This window comes from Podarcis liolepis (assembly GCF_965112155.1).
Source record: "Podarcis liolepis genome assembly, chromosome: 9".
NCBI lineage: Eukaryota > Metazoa > Chordata > Lepidosauria > Squamata > Lacertidae > Podarcis > Podarcis liolepis.
This window is the reverse complement of record NC_139564.1, coordinates 59,318,642-59,335,452: the sequence shown is the minus strand read 5'-3', so window position 1 is coordinate 59,335,452 and position 16,811 is coordinate 59,318,642. Positions and strand designations below refer to the sequence as shown.

General features: G+C 42.9%; 1 long non-coding RNA gene across 1 annotated transcript in view; it reads left to right on the top strand.

The window, feature by feature from the left end:
- The first annotated feature begins 386 nt into the window (after nt 1–386).
- LOC310686473 overlaps nt 387–16,811 on the top strand; it is a 209,427-nt gene continuing 193,002 nt past the window's right edge. The window contains exon 1 of the long non-coding RNA XR_014515954.1: nt 387–850. This is a non-coding gene — a long non-coding RNA (uncharacterized lncRNA). The remainder of the gene's footprint in view (nt 851–16,811) is intronic.

Sequence of the window (16,811 nt, the reverse complement as noted above, 5' to 3'; positions counted from 1 at the left end):
GTTCCAGGAAGGCATCATCTATGTCCTCCGTTTGGCTTGGGGATCTATAGTAAACTCCCACAATGAGGTGTCTGTTATTCTTCTCTCCCTTAATTTTGACCCAAATGCTCTCACTTTGGCTTTGAGGTTCTAAATCTTGGATCTCTTCACAGGTATACACATCCCTGACATATAACGCCACTCCTCCTCCTTTCTTGTCTGGTCTGTATCTCTGAAATAGATTGTATCCCTCCATTATTACATTCCAGTCGTGGGACTTATCCCACCAGGTTTCAGTGATGCCTATTATGGCATATTTAGTTTGCTGTACCAAGAGCTCAAGCTCATCTTGTTTATTTCCCATGCTTTGTGCATTAGTGTACCGACATTGAAGTCTATTAATCATTCCCCCGTGTCTCTTATTTAAGGATTTTTTCCTCCCACCACTAGGTCTGCATGCTGTTTGCTCCATTTGGTCTATGACATTTGGATGATCATCTTCATCAATTGATAGACTCCTACCTTCAGGAGCACTGTCTCCCTCCCCCACATTAGTCAGTTTAAAGCCCTCCTGATGAGGTTTCTGAGATTTTTGGCAAAAACATTCCTCCCAACCGTTGTGAGGTGCAGCCCATCGCTTGCCAGAAGTCCATCTTCAAGAAACTGCAGTCCGTGATCTAAGAATCCAAACCGTTCCTGTCTACACCATTTGCGAAGCCAGGTGTTCACTTCCACTATTTTCCCCTCTCTCCCTGGGCCACGTCGTTCAACTGGGAGGACAGATGAGATGACAATTTGTGCATTTAATTGCTTCAATTTCCTGCCCAGAGCCTCGTAGTCTCTTTTGATCTTCTGGAGGCTATTGTTTGCAGTGTCATTGATTCCCACATGAACCAAGAGGAAGGGGTATTTGTCAGTGGGTTTTATGATTCCTTGCAGTCGTTCAGTTACATCTTGGATCTTAGCCCCGGGGAGATGTAGGCCAACAACCATGTATGGTGCCTCTCCAGGGTCTACATGGAATATTTCACACTGCCTACCTAAAAGAGCAAAATTATGTTGCAGGGGGCACCTTCAAGCACCTGAGATGCCACAATGCATGAATAATGGGCTACATTCTGGCTGGAGGTTCATACATGGAGTGGTCCTGTTTTAAGGTAAACCAGCACAACTAAGAGCTTAAGGTCAAACAGATTCCTCACTGGCCTTGCAGACAACTTCATTGTCCAGAAAGTGGGAGAAGCAACAAGAGGAACAGCCATTTTAGATCTGGTCCTAACCAATGTTGATGACCTGGTTAGTGGGGTAGAAGTGGAAGGATCATTAGGCGCGAGTGATCATGCTCTTCTGAAGTTTACTATACAGCGGAAAGGAGCAGCCAAGCATACTAGGACTCAATTTCTTGACTTTAAGAAAGCCGACTTCATAAAACTTAGGGAAGTGCTGGGTGAGATCCCATGGGCAGTAATACTAAAAGGAAAGGGAGTTCATGATGGCTGGGAGTTTGTTAAGAGGGAGATAGTAAAAGCACAACGTCAGGCAATACCAATGAGACGGAAACATGGAAGGTGCCTAAAGAAGCCAGGGTGGCTATCTAAAGAACTTTTAACTGAGTTAAGATTAAAAAAGGATGTGTACAAAAAATGGAAAAGGGGGGAAACCACCAAAGAGGAATTCAAACAAATAGCCAGCACGTGTAGACACAAAGTCAGAAAAGCTAAAGCACAGAATGAACTCAGGCTTGCTAGAGAGGTTAAAAGCAACAAAAAAGGCTTTTATGGGTATGTTCGTAGCAAAAGGAAGAACAAAGAAACAGTGGGGTCACTCAGAGGAGAAGATGGTGAAATACAAACAGGGGACACAGAAAGGGCTGAACTCCTCAATGCCTTCTTTGCCTCAGTCTTCTCCGATAAAGAAAACAATGCCCGACCTGAAGAATTTGGAGCAAATGATTCAGCAAAGGAAACACAACCCAGAATAACTAAGGAGATAGTACAAGAATACTTGGCTAGTTTAGATGTATTCAAGTCTCCAGGGCCAGATGAACTGCATCCAAGAGTATTAAAAGAACTGGCAGATGTGATCTCAGAACCACTGGCAGTCATCTTTGAGAATTCCTGGAGAACAGGCGAAGTCCCGGCAGACTGGAGGAGGGCAAATGTTGTCCCTATTTTCAAAAAGGGGAAAAGAGAGGACCCAAATAATTATCGCCCAGTCAGTCTGACATCAATACCAGGGAAGATTCTGGAGCAGATCATTAAGCAAACAGTCTGTGAGCACCTAGAAAGGAATGCTGTGATCACCAATAGTCAGCATGGATTTCTGAAAAATAAGTCATGTCAGACTAACCTGATCTCGTTTTTTGACAGAATTACAAGCCTGGTAGATGAAGGGAACGCAGTGGATGTAGCCTACCTTGATTTCAGCAAGGCATTTGACAAGGTGCCCCATGATATTCTTGTAAAGAAGCTGGTAAAATGCGGTCTTGACTCTGCTACCACTCAGTGGATTTGTAACTGGCTGACTGACCGAACCCAAAGGGTGCTCATCAATGGTTCCTCTTCATCCTGGAGAAGAGTGACTAGTGGGGTGCCACAGGGTTCTGTCTTGGGGCCGGTCTTATTCAACATCTTTATCAACGACTTGGATGATGGACTCAAGGGCATCCTGATCAAATTTGCAGATGACACCAAACTGGGAGGGGTGGCTAACACCCCAGAGGACAGGATCACACTTCAAAACGACCTTGACAGATTAGAGAACTGGGCCAAAACAAACAAGATGAATTTTAACAGGGAGAAATGTAAAGTATTGCACTTGGGGGAAAAAAATGAGAGGCACAAATACAAGATGGGGGACACCTGGCTTGAGAGCAGTACATGTGAAAAGGATCTAGGAGTCTTGGTTGACCACAAACTTGACATGAGCCAACAGTGTGACGCGGCAGCTAAAAAAGCCAATGCAATTCTGGGCTGCATCAATAGGAGTATAGCATCTAGATCAAGGGAAGTAATAGTGCCACTGTATTCTGCTCTGGTCAGACCTCACCTGGAGTACTGTGTCCAGTTCTGGGCACCACAATTCAAGAAGTACACTGACAAACTGGAACGTGTCCAGAGGAGGGCAACCAAAATGGTCAAAGGCCTGGAAACGATGCCTTATGAGGAACGGCTAAGGGAGCTGGGCATGTTTAGCCTGGAGAAGAGGAGGTTAAGGGGTGATATGATAGCCATGTTCAAATATATAAAAGGATGTCACATAGAGGAGGGAGAAAGGTTGTTTTCTGCTGCTCCAGAGAAGCGGACACGGAGCAATGGATCCAAACTACAAGAAAGAAGATTCCACCTAAACATTAGGAAGAACTTCCTGACAGTAAGGGCTGTTCGACAGTGGAATTTGCTGCCAAGGAGTGTGGTGGAGTCTCCTACTTTGGAGGTCTTTAAGCAGAGGCTTGACAACCATATGTCAAGAGTGCTCTGATGGTGTTCCTGCTTGGCAGGGGGTTGGACTCGATGGCCCTTGTGGTCTCTTCCAACTCTATGATTCTATGATTCTATGATTCTATCTGGACAAAGGGACTCCTAGTCACCAAGGTCACCTGAACCTCCAGTGACAGGGCTGAATCCAGGAGCAGCCCCAAGCAGCAGCCCTGCACCTGCCAAGGGAGTGCAACCCCATTTCAGCAGGGGCTGATGTAACGTAAGACCCTGCTGCACATAACACCTCTGTCTTTCAGGATTCTGCTCCAATTTATTTGCCCGCATCCATCCCATCATCACAGAACACGAGTGGCACTGTGGGTTAAACCATAGAGGCTAGGGCTTGCCGATCAGAAGGTCAGCGGTTCGAATCCCCGCGATGGGGTGAGCTCCCGTTGCTCGGTCCCTGCTCCTGCCAACCTAGCAGTTCGAAAGTATGTCAAAGTGCAAGTAGATAAATAGGTACCGCTCCAGCGGGAAGGTAAACAGCATTTCCATGCACTGCTCTGGTTCGCCAGTAGTGGCTTAGTCATACTGGCCACATGACCCGGAAGCTGTACGCCTGCTCCCTCGGCCAATAAAGCGAGATGAGCGCCGCAACCCCAGAGTCGGTCATGACTGGACCTAATGGTCAGGGGTCCCTTTACCTTTTTTATCCCATCATCACGTCCAAGCACCAGTCTAACACCTCAACCAGCTCTCCTGATTCAGATGGAACAGAGAGGTAGATCAGGGTGTTATTTGCCTATTGATGACACTTTACTCCAGATCTCCTAATGACAGATCCCAGTGGTTTCAAATACATGTTAAATACCATATTTTTCCATGCATAAGACTATATTTTTCCCTAAATTTTTGAAGTTTAAAATAAGGGGTCGTATTATACATTGATAGTGCATAGTGCACTTTCTTAATTTTGGGTTAAGAAAATAGGGGTCTTCTTATACACGGGGGTGTCTTCTACATGGAAAAATATGGTAGCTTGGAGACAAGATGGAACCCTTTGGATGATGAAAGACAACTCCCATGGGGCCAAGCAATAAAAGGATCTGACAGTTAAGTCCAGTCGCAGACGATTATGGGGTGTGGGGCTCATCTCGCTTTACAGGCTGAGGGAGCCAGCGTTTGTCCTCAGACAATTTTTCCGGCTCATGTGGCCAGCATGAAGCCACTTCTGGCACAATGGAACACTGAAACCAGAGCAACACACGGAAACGCTGTTTACCTTCCCACCGGAGTGGTACCTATTTATCTACTTGCACTTTAGCCGTGCTTTTGAACTGCTATGTTGACAGGAGCTGGGACCGAGCAACGGGAGCTCATCCCGTCGCAAGGATTCGAACCGCTGACCTTCTGATCGGCAAGCCCAAGAGGCTCAGTGGTTTAGACCACAGCGCCACCCGCGTCCCTGGCAAAGCAATAGTGCCTCCTAACTACTTTTTGGAAGCAGCATCTAAGGTAATAGTGGAGACACTGTAAGTCAATACCCCATCTCCCAGAGCTGCTCCAAAAGAATCCCAATAGTTTCTTGATTTCTGATTATAACTTTTTGATATGCTTTAAATTTTACCAGTTTTATGTACAGTTGCTTTGATATTTTATGTACATATTAGCAGACTCTATTTATTTATTTATTTATAAATAAATAAATAAAATAAAATAAAATACCCTGGGCAATTGTCTTAAAAGCCACTGCAAGATCAAAGAGGAAATGCCCTCCTGTCCTGACATCCGCATCTCTGTTCGAACAAATGTTTCCAATCAGGGTGACCGTAGCAGTTTCAGTGCCCCAACCTGGTCTGAAACTACGTAAATTGGAATAGGTCCAGATAATAGTTTTTGCTCCAAGAATTCCTGAAGCCACCCTTCCAAGCACCTTGACCAAAGTGAGGATATTCACCAGTGAGTGATAATTGTTAAACACTTCTGGGTTCCGGAAAGCCCTCTCCAGGACCATCACATTCTTCATGAGATGGCAACATGAGCAGTCTCGTGGGGATAATGATTGAGAAATCATTAGTGAGAAAATTCAGAAGGTAAGCTGGAATCAAACTAGCATATGCAAGTGAAAGTGCCTATACGATTACACTTCGATTTACAAAGGCTGGAGCCAGAAATGCCTAACAAGTCAACTTTCTGCATTATGTTCTAAGGGTGCTCCAAAGAGATATATTTTATAACTACTGCCTCCAGCGGTTTTGAGATTCAAGTGTCCTAGTGTTAAAACTATTTACTTGTGACCTGAATGTTGCCCTCCTCATATAAAATTAAGTAATTTTTACATTACAGACTCTCGGCTCATTTTAAATGATTCCTGTTGAGCTAGAGGTCAACGTTATTTCTAAATAGCTCAACTGAGAAACATTTTACAGTTCTTATTACTCGATCCTAATAGCAGAGGTGCCCACAAAATGGAATTGTGGCAATTTTTCTTCAAACTGGAAAGATAGCAGATCCCTTCTGAGCCACAATGGTTGAACTGGGTAAATTACTTTCTGTGCAAGTCTTAAGTGGAGAGATGGAAGAAAATGTACATAATTCATACCCTACATTATGATTTGTTTTATAATTATTTCTCAAAGGAAGCTTTATCACGTATCTAAGGACACCAGATCAGTCGTGATATTCTAGTGATTCAGCTCGAACTTAAGATAACCTTGGTGAATAATGACTGATAATTCAGAGGATGCTTCATGCCCTCAAGCGAGCATGTGATTCCAGTGCTGTGTGACACACCATAACAAAGTGGGCTGGGTTCAAAATGCAGGAGAAAGCGTGGCTTGAGCCCTCAGTCTAAAATGCTTTGTGTATTTCCCCCCGCACGTTAGACAAACAATGTGAAACATTTATACTGGAATCATCTTACAGGTTCAGATGCAGACTGATCCAGTTGTTGTTGTTTAGTCGTTTAGTCGTGTCTGACTCTTCGTGACCCCATGGACCAGAGCACGCCAGGCACTCCTGTCTTCCACTGCCTCCCGCAGTTTGGTCAAACGCATGCTGGTAGCTTCGAGAACACTGTCCAACCATCTCGTCCTCTGTGGTCCCCTTCTCCTTGTGCCCTCCATCTTTCCCAACATCAGGGTCTTTTCCAGGGAGTCTTCTCTTCTCATGAGGTGGCCAAAGTATTGGAGCCTCAGCTTCACGATCTGTCCTTCCAGTGAACACTCAGGGCTGATTTCCTTAAGAATGGATAGGTTTGATCTTCTTGCAGTCCATGGGACTCTCAAGAGTCTCCTCCAGCACCATAATTCAAAAGCATCAATTCTTCGGCGATCAGCCTTCTTTATGGTCCAGCTCTCACTTCCAGTAGACTGATCCAGTAGACCCATCAAAATCAGTGAGCCCACTCAAACTATTATGATTAAATCTAATTTCAATCCATTACGTTTAATTTAATTTGTGTGAAACCTGCTAAAGAAGCCATTTTCTTATAATTAATTCAAATGATAGCCACGTACAGCAACATGCAGTGACAACATTGAGTTCTATAGGTGGCACATTAATCTAAAAGAAAAGGTAACCCAAACAAGATAACCAGTGAAGGATATAATCCCCTAATGCTGTGTAATCCACACTGGAAGACAAAACAAGTTATTTGACTCCTGAGCTGTCTGAAGGCAGTCCTGTATAAGGAAGCCTACCTGTTTTGTAATTCGGCACTGCCGCAAATGTTCACAAGAACAGTTGGCTGTAAACATTGCTACAAACTCTGGTCAACACTTGTCATCATCATCACCACCACCATTTATTATTTCTACCCTGCCCATCTGGGTGGGTTTTCCCAGCCACTCTGGGTGACTTCCAACAAAAGATTAAAGGTAAAGGTACCCCTGACTGTTAAGTTCAGTCTCAGACAACTCTGGGGTTGCACGCTCATCTCGCTCTATAGGCCGAGGGAGCCGGCATTTGTCCGCAGACAGCTTCCGGGTAATATGGCCAGCATGACTAAGCCACTTCTGGCGAGGAGATAACCAGAGCATGCACCACTCTGGCGAGGCAGTCCGCAGGCAGATAGGGTCTCAGCCTGCATACCAGATGGAGCTGATAAACAGCTGCCTTGGACACAGAATTGACCTGTGCCTGGAAAATAGGGACACTTGGAAGGTCTGCTATAATCTTGCATTGACCACGTCATAGTTGCCTTGAGTTTAAGGCTGGTATTGAGCAAAGAGGCTATCAAAAGAACAAGTGCATAGGAATGTCTGATCATGTTGCCTGGATGGAGTCTCCATGCTGAACTGGCTTCTTATTCAGTGTCGCTGTTACTGTCCTTATCACCCACTGGCCTGTTCATCTTGAGCAGTGATGGAAACATTGGCCATGCCGGCTGGGGGTGATGGGTGAGTCCAATGACAACTGGATACCCACATCCTCCCCATCTTAACTCCAGAGATATGCAGTGACTTGAGAACTACATTTAAAAAATCCACATTAATAGTTGTTGTTTTTTTAAAGAAAAAAACAAATACAACCCCGCCAAATCTGCCCCTGATATAGCAGCAGTATTTTAATGCTTTAGTGCCATAAAGGAATTTCCCAGCTGTGATTGATCTGTTAATGTTTTTATTTTACAGTCCTTCCCCACCCAATACAGAGATTGCCAGAGATATCAGCAGATAATAATAATAATAATAATAATAATAATAATAATAATAATAATAATAATAATAAATTTTATTTATATCCCGCCCTCCCCAGCCGAAGCCCAGATTAACACCTTAATAAATGCTACAGAGAGAACTTCGCAACATTATGAACACTGCAGTTTCTTAATCTGTGTCACTTCTTTGACTGATTATAAAGACTGATCAGTTGCAAGCCATTAGTGTCGTAGTTACATAACATTAACACCTGACATAAAAATCCTATATGCTGCAAAAAAAATTAATCTAGTTCATCAACAGGGGATTTTGCAGTGATGTTGGAAACGACCGAGGAGACAATGGCTTTATATCCTAAAATGGCTTGTAGAAAATCCTAACTGGGAATTAAAGTTCAGGTTACGATCTCTTTTAAGTACTCTGATGAACTAGATTTGCGAATGAAGGCTTACTCTGCAGTTATATCTGGGGCACACTTGCATGCAGAGCTTTTTCATTGTGCATTAAAGGAATATAGCACTATGCTGAGGTCCAACAGAAGAAACAAACTAGCTCCTTTGAACTTTTATGACTTTAAATATCATCTTGGATGTACGTAGCACTAATGAGTTTAGGTTCACAGTTTTGGCTTAGTTCTATTCTGCTGAAAACAGAATTGAAGGACGTGGCAAGCAATTTTTTTAAGCCCATGGCCACATTTGCAAATGGGCAAAACTGATATAGGCACCATAAAAAGGTAAAGGGACCCCTGACCATTAGGTCCAGTCGTGGCCGACTCTGGGGTTGCAGCACTCATCTCGCTTTATTGACCGAGGGAGCCGGCGTACAGCTTCCGGGTCATGTGGCCAGCATGACTAAGCCACTTCTGGCAAACCAGAGCAGCGCACAGAAATGCCATTTACCTTCCCGCCAGAGTGGTACCTATTTATCTACTTGCATTTTGATGTGCTTTCGAACTGCTAGGTTGGCAGGAGCAGGGACTGAGCAACGGGAGCTCACCCCATCATGGAGATTCGAACCACCGACCTTCTGATCAGCAAGTCCTAGGCTCTGTGATTTAATAATAATAATAATAATAATAAATTTTATTTATATCCCGCCCTCCCCAGCCGAAGCCGGGCTCAGGGCGGCTAACAACACTAAAATAGTGCAACATTATAAAACATCATAAGAATTAATTAAAATCAAAATGGATGGCAACCATAAACTAAAGTATTGTAAAGATTGCCAAAGGAGGGAGTCAGGCTGTGCCCTAACCAAAGGCCTGGTGGAACAGCTCTGTCTTGCAGGCCCTGCGGAAAGATGTCAAGTCCTGCAGGGCCCTTGTCTCTTGTGACAGAGCGTTCCACCAGGTTGGAGCCGCAGCCGAAAAAGCCCTGGCTCTAGTTGAGGCCAGCCTAACCTCTCTGTGGCCTGGGACCTTCAAGATGTTTTTGTTTGAGGACCGTAAGTTCCTCTGTGGGGCATACCAGGAGAGGCGGTCCCGTAGATACGAGGGTCCTAGGCCGTGTAGGGCTTTGAAGGTTAAAACCAGCACCTTAAACCTGATCCTGTACTCCACCGGGAGCCAGTGCAGCTGGTATAGCACCGGATGAATGTGATCCCGCAGCGAAGACCCCGTAAGGAGTCTTGCTGCGGCATTCTGCACCCGCTGGAGTTTCTGGGTCAGTCTCAAGGGCAGCCCCACGTAGAGCGAGTTACAATAATCCAGTCTGGAGGTGACCGTCGCGTGGATCACAGTGGCTAGGTCAGGGCGAGAGAGGTAAGGGGCCAACTGCTTAGCTTGGCGGAGATGAAAAAATGCCGCCTTTGTTATAGCTGCAATCTGCGCCTCCATGGAGAGGGAGGTATCGAAGATTACACCCAAACTCTTAACGGACGGTGCTGGCACTAATTGCACCCCCGCAAGAGATGGGAGTTGCCCCCTCAATCCCATATCATCCCGTCCCAGCCAGAGGACCTCTGTCTTCGAAGGATTTAACTTCAACCGGCTCCCACGTAACCATCCAGCCACAGCTTCCAAGCATCTGATCAGTGTGTCTGGGGCCGAGTCAGGATGGCCATCCATCAACAGATAGAGTTGGGTGTCATCAGCATACTGATGGCAGCCCAGCCCAAAACTCCGGACAAGCTGGGCGAGGGGGCGCATAAAGATGTTAAAAAGCATCGGGGAGAGAATCGCACCCTGAGGCACTCCACACACCAAGGAGTGGCGGGATGACAGTTCCCCCCCAAGCGCCACCCTCTGTCCCCGACCAGAGAGAAACGAGCGCAGCCATTGAAGGACTGTGCCCTGGACCCCCACGTCGGCGAGGCGGTGGTCCAGAAGTTCATGATCGACCATGTCGAAAGCTGCTGACAGATCTAGAAGAATCAGCAGCCCCGACCCGCCTCGATCCAGCTGTCTACGAAGATCATCTGTTAGGGCGACCCACAGCGCCACCTGTATCCCAAATAGGCACCATATACACCCCACAACCAAGCATAGGCTGCAACTTATTCTATTGCTTATTCTAGAATTCTTCTTTCAGCTCCAACTTCAGCATCAGGGGAGCCCCTGCAGACTCCCCTGCAGGGGGGAACTCTATGGGCATAGAATAATAATAATAATAATAATAATAATAATAATAATAATAATAATAATTTTTATTTATACACCACCCTCCCCAGCCAAGACCGGGCTCAGAGCGGCTAACAGCCAATAATAAAAAGAAGTTGATTAAAATACAATTTAAAAAACAAGATTAAAATACAACATTAAAACATTAGGATGCAGCCTCTTCACAGGAGGAGAAAGGGAGAAGAAAGAGGGGGAGGGAATCAAACTGATTCTAAGCCAAAGGCCAGGTGGAACAACTCTGTCTTACAGGCCCTGGGAAAGAAATCAGATCCCGCAGGGCCCTGGTCTCATGAGACAGAGCGTTCCACCAGGCCAGAGCCAATGTTGAAAAGGCCTTGGCTCTGGTTGAGGCTAATCTAACTTCGTTAGGGCCCAGGACCTCTAGGGTGTTGCTATTTATGGACCTTAAGGTCCTCTGTGGGGCATACCAGGAGAGGGGGTCCCATAGGTACGAGGGTCCTATTATTATTATTATTATTATTATTATTATTATTATAGATGCACTTGCATGCACCATGTTGGTGAACCATGGCTCCCAGTAAAGGAGAAGCCTCTAGAGATTTCAGACTCTACTGCATTTCAGTAAGAACTGGGGAATTTGGAATCAAGAACAGATTCTGGAAGAGGGGCTGAAGAAGTGTCAGGTTTTGAGAGATAAAATGTAAGACAAGTCAGAATAGATCAGAGTGGTTCAAAGCATTGTCTGCCCACATGTTGGTACAGTGGTACTTTGGGTTACGAACTTAATCCGTTCCGGAAGTCCGTTCTTAAACCGAAACCGTTCTTAAACCGAGACGTGCTTTCCCTAATGAAGCTTCCTGCCGCCGGTGCCCTTCCACCATTCAGATTCCGTTCTTAGACCAAGGTAAAGTTCTCAAACCAAGACACTATTTCCGGTTTTGCAGAGTTTGTAAATCAAATCGTTCTTAAACCGGACTGTTCTTAAACCGAAGTACCACCGTACAAAGAAAATAGAAGTGAAATTATGCATACCCAAATGATTGGTCAAAAAGCAGTTTCACTAATTCAGCAATAGGACATGGTAAAATCTGAATACAGTGGTACCTTGGTTCTCAAACCTAATCCGTTAGTCTGTTCCAAAACCAAAGTGTTCCAAAACCAAGTGTGCTTTCCCATTGAAAGTAATGCAAAACAAATTAATCCAGACTTTTAAAAACAACCCCTAAAACAGCATGGATTTTACTCTCTAACGAGACCATTGATCCATAAAATGAAAGCAATAATCAATGCACTGTACTATAAAATAAATAAAACAGTATTGTAGATGATGAAAATTAAAAATATTTTTTTTCTTACTTGCTCTGATGATAGTCATTGTTTGGAGGGAGGACTTTTATCCATTTCCGCAGTCACACAATCAATCAATCAATCAATCAATCAGCTGAACTGGGTTCCACACAGTCATAAAAACAAATTAACTGAAAAAGCCTCAAAAACACAAACGCAAAATAAATAGCAAAACCAAAAGCGCCAGATACAGTTCTCGAACTTAATCCATTCCAGAAGTCCATTTGACTTCTGAAATGTTCGAAAACCAGGGAGTGACTTCTGATTGGTGCAGGCGCCCCAGAAACAATAGCCGACAGCTGCATTGGATGTTCAGCTTCTGAAAAACATTTGAAAACTGGAACACTTACTTCAGGGTTTTTGGTGTTTGAGAACCAAGGCGTTTGAGAGCCAAGGTACCATTGTTTGCCCTCCTGTAACAACATAGTTGATAATGGAATGTAGTTTTGCTTTATGACGTGTCAGCCTGGCCTTAACATCTATCCATCTAGCTTAGGAGGACATTTTGAAGAACACAAAATAATCTAAAATCTAAAAATAATGATTGATAATCAACTGTTATCTCTTTCCTTTCAGCTTGTATGTGGGTACCAGTTGGGGGACTGTAGTTACAATGCAAAGACATGGGATTTTGAATCAGTGGGATATATTTTGTGTTGTCCAAAAAACAAATTGTCTCCACCCTAAAAAGAACATTCACAAAGTTAAGCCAACAGCAATTCTTCAATGAAGTAGATATATAAATATATTCTTATCCTTTGTGTTCAATTTGAAAAAAAATGGATTACCCAGCAAAATGAAGCAAATCATGAAGGCTGATTCTTCCTGATCTGTTGTTTGCATCTCAGATAAGAAGCTTAAGTGCAGGATTATCCTTTTTGCATCTTTGAAATACAGATTGTCACAAATCCTTTTGTCCACCATGTATATATGCACCATATTGAATCAGAGCATAAAGTAAGTTCTTCAGGTTTTGCAATATGAACATCCTGGTCTAGGGATGGACTAAACACTGAACTTAGTTTTATATTTTACTTACTTTTATTGCACTTAAGTGGCAAATCTATAGCTGGACTCTACCATTTCAGAATATAGGTAAGGGATCGTGGAAGTAACTGCTCATCTAAGCAAAAAGGTCCTTCCATCCAGAAAACTGTTCTTCAGAGAGAAGAGTTTCAGACACATAGCTGAAATTGACGATTGGTAATTATTTTAGGAGCAGCATACAACTGAGTCCAAGTGGGGCTAGTGGAAACAATGAAAACAATGTTGTTTTTTAACAAAGATTTTTACTGTTTCTCCATAGATAGATGGATGGATAGATAGATAGATGACAGATAAAACGCTAGAAAGTGGGCTTTAAAAAAACCAATTTGGGCTTCATTTGCACTATGAAAAAGGCACCTTAATGCTGTAATTTTGCATCAAAATGTGCCTTGGTGTGTGGGCTGCCTAATTACAATTCCCTGAACTTTATTTGGTATGCAAGTGTAAAAAGTAAACAGAGAAATATTTAGATGAGAATTTACAGGTCCACCTACTCTCTCCCATGCTTTACAGGAAGGACATCTGGGGAAATCAATTTGAATCAAGGAGGTTTACCCAGTTGTCTTTTTCACCACCCTTCATGATGGTTGGTTGGTGTGTGTGTGTGTGTGTGTGTGTGTGTTGCACTGCTCTCTACTGCACAAAACGTTCATCATTTGACATAAATTGTCAGTGCTTGGAAAACTGGTACATTGGCACATCATATAAGTCCCTTGACTGCTAATGCTGCTGAAATTTGTCCCTTGCCTTGAGACAGAGATGTCTGGAAGAGATTCTGAGCCCTGATTTATTTTATTTTATCACCTTATTTATTGGTGGGGAGAGGAAGGGGAGAAAACCCTCTTTCCCTTTCTCCAGCCAGTGGGGTATGGTGAGCAGTGAGGTCATGGGAGAGGGGTGAGCGGTGGGTGGGTGCGTGGGGGGATGAAAAGGGATGAGATGGAGAGACTGAGAGGTATCAGTGGGGTGAGGTGGGGGGGTTGGCAAGCAACATGAGCAGGGTGTGTGTGTGTGTAGAGGGAAGGAGGGAGATTGCAACAGTCTCTTGGAATTTTGTATAAGGGTTTCATACAAATCCAGTTATTTCTCTAGGACTCATACTTTTAATGTTATTGATTCTATTGAAGCCCATTATGTTTAATGCATCTTTGCTAATTGGCACAGTAAGTTTCATAAAAGATGAGAACAAAACCTTTCAGAACCATTTTAGTTTAGCTAATTATAGAGCATTCGTCTTTTTTTTTTTTTTGCTAGACCATGTTGCACAGGAATGCAAAAGGCCAGTTTAAGGTTAAAGGGAGCCCAGGATAGTATTATTATCAGGAACCACTCTGAGTACTATAATCCACCTCTGTGTGGAAAGAAGTTTGTCAAATCACAGACAAATAGATCCAGGAGTTTTTGTGCTGAACACCTTTAACATTTGCTATTTAAAAGGAAATGTATATAACTGTGGTTGTTGGTTTTTTTTGGCAGAACTGGATGAAATTTGCAAGCAAGGTTGTCCATTCTGCAGGCATGAATCACATCCAAATTTCAGAAGCATAGATCCCATGGTTTTCCCACCTGGGCAGCCACTACAGTTTTTATGGTTGGTAAATCACAGTGTCTCTGACTGCTTTGTGGGCAATTGGTCTGAAAATTGCAACCGTCAGGCAGGTGTTCTGGGGCAAGAAACTGGCCAGTAGGAAACAAATAGGTCCGTCAGTTTTAGTGCTAGCCGCCTTTAAAGTTGATTTTGGATTGGGAAGAACAGAGAGAGATTGTTTTCTGGGTAAAGTCATTATCTCAGGTTACAAGGTTGACTTGTCTCTTCCTCTGCCCCCCCCCCCGTACAATGACATTTGTTCTCCCTTTCCCTAGCTTTCCATCCTGACATTGTAGTAAGCTTTAATAAGTGATATGACTTTCACTTCCAGCAATCACTTATATATATCTCCCCGCACCTTTTGGGCCATTTTTGCTACCTGCAATGTACCAGATCCCAGATTCTGCTTCATCTCAGAATTTGTCTATATCCAGTGCATATCCCTAGTACAGGGCTATGCACGCATGTTTTTCTACTGCACACACCCACACTCACCGCAACACGATAAACACATGAACAAGGCTCATTGATTTTGTACCCTTTTTTCATATCTATATTCTTCTTTGAGGTGGGAAGTTCAGTTCTTTATTTCAAATGTAGCAGATTTATATTTTAGCTATTATTATTCTTCTGGCTGTTTTATAATCCCAAACACGGAATTTTAAAAAGAATCCCTAACATGGAATTTGCTTTTTTCATGACCAAGACATACCCCAAGATCACAAGGTTTCATCCATAATTCAGTTGTTGTTAGAAAAGATCTGGCCCTTAGAGCAAGGAAAGTGGAAATACAACCGAGAACACTCTCAGACCATAACCCAATACTAGTTACATTCCGGGGAAAAGAACTAGCATATAAAAGATGGAGGCTACAGGAAGATATACTGATTAATAAAGATACGATAGAGAAAGGCAAGAAAATTATTAAAGAATAATTTGAATTGAATTGTAATCAAGATGTTGATTTAAAAACAGTTTGGGGTGCAATTTTAAGAGATTACTTAATCCAGCAAAGTGCATACCAGAGGAAAGTAAGGGAATGTAAGAAATTGGAAATATCTGACAAATTAATAAAGAAAGAGAAAGAATTGGTTAAAGGCCCAGGAAATAAAGAGAAACTCCAATAGATTAAATTATTACAGATACAATATTCAATGCTTGTAAACCATGAAATAGAAAGGAGAATTAAGTTTGTAAAACAAAGGAATTCTGAATTTGCAAGTAAACCAGGAAAGTTACTGGCCTGGCAACTTTAAAAAGAGAGTAGACAAAAAGTAATTAATGAACTGATAAAGTACGGAGTACACATAAACAATCCAAAACAAATCAGACAGGAATCTGTGAGGTTTTACACAGATCTGTATAAAAAAAGAGAAATAAGACTTTAAACTTATAGAGAATATAGAGTAAGTTGGGAAATATTGAGAGTGAAAGTACAGAGCTATTAAATATGCTCATCTCCAGGATGGAAGTACATCAGGTGATAAGTCAGGCGAAATCTGGAAAAGCCCAGGGACCAGATGGGCTCCTGGTCAGCTACTACAAAAAGTTTTGGGAATCCTTTCCTGAAAACCCCTAAGCATTGTTGTTGGGGTTAATAACAACAGAAGTTACCCCAAAAGAGAGAAATCTGTTCCAATACGCAGCAACGGCTGTACGTTATTAGCACAAAAGTGGAAAACAGATAGGGTACCGACAAAAGAGCAATGGCACATTAAACTGTTAGAGTATGCGGAGCTAGCAGGGATGACAACTAGAATAAGAAATCAAAATGACAAAAGATATAAGGAGGACTGGATATTGTTTACTGAATATATGGAAAAGTATTATAAGCAAACAATCAACAGGATTTCTAAGGTTTTCAGCAGTGCAAGAAATAATGTAAGTTTACAAAAGTAGTTGCAATAGAGGGGGTGAACCAAGACAATGAGAGAAAAAGCGGTGATAAGAGGAACCATGGAAAGAGGGTATGGGAAATCAGTTAAGGAATTATTATTATTTTTTAATGTATGCAGATTCTCCGACACCTATATCAGACACCTTTTAGCTGACAAAGAGCCCGAAATTAACAGGTCCGTGGCAAAGTACTGTTACATTGCAACAAGAATAAGATGAGCAATGATGTCTACAAAGGAGTTCAAACTGTAAACATCGAAAGAACGATAATAAACAGTAGCGACTCCTGA